Below are 4,479 nucleotides of genomic sequence, written 5' to 3' on the forward strand. Positions count from 1 at the left end.
ACCATCATAGCTGGGGACATTAACACACCATTATCAGTAATAGACAGATCATCCAAACAGAAGCTCAACAGGGAAGTAAGAGAGCTCAAAACCATACAGCACTTAGACCTAACAGACATCTACAGAACTTTCCATCCCAAATCCACAGACTGCACATTCTTCTCAGCAGCCCATGGAACATTCTCTAAAATAGACCATATACTGGGTCACAAAGACTGCCTCCACATATTTAGGAAAATCTACATAATTCCCTGCATGATATCAGATCATACTGCTATATTCCTAGAAATAAAAAAAAAAAAAAAAACCAACAAGAACCACAATGGCAACTGGAAACTGAATAGCATGCTCTTAAACAATAAATGGATATTGGATGAAATAAGAAATGAAATTGCAAAATTCCTGGAATTGAATGACAATGAGAACACATCATACCAAAATTTATGGAACACAATGAAGGCAGTCCTCAGGGGAAAATTCATAGCACTCAATGCCTTCATAAAAAAGAAAGATCCCAAATAGATAGCCTAACCATACACCTAAAGACATTGGAAAAACAGGAAAAATCCAACCAAAGAGCTCCAGAAGGAAAGAAATAATTAAAATCAGAGCATAAATTAATGAATTGGAAACCAAGGAAACAAGGCAATTGACAAAACAAAGAGCTGGTTCTTTGAAAAAATAAACAAGATTGACAAACCTCTGGCCAATTTGATCAAGCAAAAAAGTAGAGACGCCAAATTATCAAGACTCAAAATGAAAAAGGAGAGATCACCACAGACATAAGTGAAATCGGCAGAATCATCAGGACTTACTTCCAAAACTTCTACTCCACAAAACTGGAAAATGTGGAGGAGATGGATAAATTCTTGGATGCATTTCATCTACCAAAGCTCAACTCAGAGCAGATTAATCACCTCAATGAACCCATCACACTCACAGAGATTGAAAAGGTAATTTAAAAAACCTCCCAAAAAAGAGTCCAGGACCAGATGGATTCCCAGCCAAATTTTATCAAACCTTCATGTAAGAACTCAAACCAATCTTTCTAAGACTGTGCCACACAGTTGAAGAACAGGGAAAGCTACCAACTCCTTCTATGAAGCTAGTTTCCCCCTAATCCCAAAACCAGGTAGAGATGCCACAAGAAAAGAAAACTACCGGCCTATTTCCATAATGAACATAGATGCAAAGATCCTGAACAAAATACTCCCAAACCAAATCCAACAACACATCAAAAGCATTATCCACCTTGACAAAGTGGGATTTATCCCAGGAACACAAGGGTGGTTCAACATACAAAACTCTGTCAATGTAATACACCACATAAACAAGCTTAAACATAAAAACCACATGATCATTTCCATAGATGCAGTAAAAACCTTTGACAAGATGCAACATCACTTCATGATCAAAACACTGGAGAGAATCAGCATGGCTAGTTCACATCTTAACATAATAAAGGCAATATACAAAGCTCCAAAGGCCCAAATAATACTTAATGGAGAGAGACTGGAGGAATTCCCATTAAGATCAGGAACAAGACAGGGATGTCCTCTCACCTCTGCTTTTCAATATTGTTCTGGAAGTCCTAGCTCAAGCAATAAGACAGGAGAAGGAAATAAAAGGGATACAATTTGGAAAGGAAGAAGTTAAGTTAGCTGTGTTTGCTGATGACATGATTGTATATGTAAGAGACCCGAGAGACTCCATCCCAAAACTCCTGAAGGTGATTAACTCCTATAGCAAAGTAGCAGGATACAAAATCAATGCACAAAAATCGGTAGCATTTCTGTATGCAATTGACAAAGACACAGAAAAAGAAATAAAGGACATAGTCCCCTTTTCAATAGCAACAAAAAAAAAAAATACCTTGGAATAACATTAACGAAGGAAGTGAAAGATGTATACAACGAAAATATAAAAACTCTCAAAAAAGAAGTTGAGGAGGTCCTGAGAAAATGGAAAGACCTCCCATGCTCCTGAATAGGCAGAATTAACATTGTGAAGATGACAATCCTACCAAAGGCAATATATAGATTTAACGCAATTCCAGTTAAATTCCCTACAGTGTTCTTCACAGAGATAGAAAAAATGATTTCAAATTTCATATGGCAAGGCAGAAGGCCTCGCATTTCCAAACATATCCTCAGCAAAATACATTCCTCTGGTGGCATCACCATACCTGATCTAAAGTTATAGTACAAATCCATCATAATAAAAACTGCATGGTTTTGGCATAAAAACAGGAGTATAGACCAATGGAATTGACTTGAGGACCCGGATTTTGGGTCAAGCAACTATAGCTACTTGATATTCGACAAACGCCCAAACAATACAGGCTGGTAAAAAGATAGCATCTTCAACAAATGGTGCTGGACAAACTGGATAACCACATGCAGGAAACTAAAGCTTGATCCACACATTTCACCATGCACTACACTGAAATCAAAATGGATCAAATACCTCAACATAAGACAAGAAACTTGAATACTACTGGAAGAAAATTTAGGAACTACATTCCATGATATAGGAATGCAAAAAGACTTCCTGAACAAAACCCAGTGGCTCACATTCTTAAACAGTCACTCAACCAATGGGATCATATGAAGCTGAAGAGTTTCTTTACAGACAAGCATATAATAAGCAAAGCCAATAGAATACCCAGAGAATGGGAGAAAATATTTGCAGGTTATCCAACTGATAGAGGCTTTATCTCTAGAATTTACAAAGAACTCAAAAGTCTAAACAATAAGAAGACAAATACCGCACTCACAAAATGGAGCACAGAGTTGAACAGGCAATTCACAAAGGAATATATACAAATGGCAAACACACACTTAAGAAAATGTTCATCATCCTAATTAGCAGAGAAATGCAAATTAAAACAACTAGGAGATTCCACCTTACCCCAGTAAGGACAGCCAACATCAAAATTCAAATGAGAGAGCGGGACGCAGTGCCACGCGAGCATGGCGGCGGCTGTGGAAGGCGTCCCGGCAGTGCCGCACGAGGAGCCGGCTTGAAAGGATGCCACTGTGGAGACGGCTGAGGAAGCCAAGGAGCCCGCCGAAGCGGACATCAATGAGCTCTGTCGGGACATGTTCTCCAAAATGGCCACATACCTGACTGGGGAACTGAGAGCCACCAGTGAAGACTATAAGCTCCTGGGAAATATGAATAAGCTAACCAGCTTGAAGTACCTTGAAATGAAGGATATTGCTATAAACATCAGTAGAAACTTAAAGGACTTAAACCAGAAATATGCTGAACTACAGCCATATGTGGATCAGATCAATGTCATTGAGGAGCAGGTGGCAGCTCTGGAATTGGCAGCCTACAAGTTGGACGCTTATTCAAAAAAACTGGAAGCCAAGTACAAGAAGTTGGAGAAGCGATGAAAGACCTACTTCAATGGATAAAGTAGTTTTTTTAAAAAAAAAATATGGAATTTAGGGCTGGAGAGATGGCTTAGTGGCTAAGGCACTTGCCCAGGAAGTCCAAGGACCCAAGTTCGATTCTCCAGGTCCCACATAAGCCAGATGCACAATGGTGGCACAAGCATCTGGAGTTTGTTTGCAGTAGCTAGAGGCCCTGGCATGCCCATTCTCTCTCTCCCTATCTCCGTCTCTAATAAATAAATAAATAAAATATTAAAAAATATGGAATTTATATCAATTGAAATCTGAGGCTGATGAGCTGACACAGGTCCTCAAAAGGAAACTATACCAGTCATCCCAGGGACATCTGAATCCTGGATAAACTGGAGGGCTGGTTGCTCCTGAGCCTCCTTTTAGGCAGTATCCCTAAGAAGCTCACACTTATAACCACCTTTTACTTGAATGGCTTCATCATCCGTTCATGACTGGGACTCAGTGTTCAGGGTATACCCAGGCTTGCCAGTAGAATCAAATGAAAGCAACTGTTTTCTGGAGGTGTTGATTACTACATTATTTTCTTAAATGGCTTGCTTGTTGTTTTCTATTAATGATGCTAATGATTATTAACAAGATTCTAAATTAGAAAAGGAAAACAAAATATGCTTTTTGAAACTTAAAAAAAAAAGTCAAATGAAAATAAATGCTAGCAAGGATGTGGAGAAGGAGGGACACTCATTCACTGATGGTGGGAATGCAGGATGGTACAACCACTTTGGAAAGCAATATGGAGACTCCTGAAAAAGCTGACTATAGAAATACCAACAGACCCAGTTATACCCTTACTGGGCATCTATCCTAAAACCTTCAAACCACAGGCCAGAGAGATTTGCTCAAACATGTTTGTAGCAGCTCAATTCGTAATAGCTAGAAGCTGGAATCAACCCAGATGTCCATCATTAGAAGAATGGATAACAAAGATGTAGTATATCTACACAATGGAATTCTATACAGCAGTAAGAAAAAATGACACAAAGTAATTTGAGGAAAAATGGTTGAACCAGGAACAGATCATTCTCAGCGAACTTACCCAATCACAGAA

The 4,479-nt window shown here is 38.9% G+C and overlaps 1 pseudogene; it reads left to right on the forward strand.

The window, feature by feature from the left end:
* Positions 1 to 2,972: 2,972 nt before the first annotated feature.
* On the forward strand, positions 2,973 to 3,435 carry LOC101605697 (annotated as a pseudogene).
* Positions 3,436 to 4,479: the final 1,044 nt, after the last annotated feature.

Source organism: Jaculus jaculus, chromosome 1 (assembly GCF_020740685.1).
Source record: "Jaculus jaculus isolate mJacJac1 chromosome 1, mJacJac1.mat.Y.cur, whole genome shotgun sequence".
Classification (NCBI taxonomy): Eukaryota; Metazoa; Chordata; class Mammalia; order Rodentia; family Dipodidae; genus Jaculus; species Jaculus jaculus.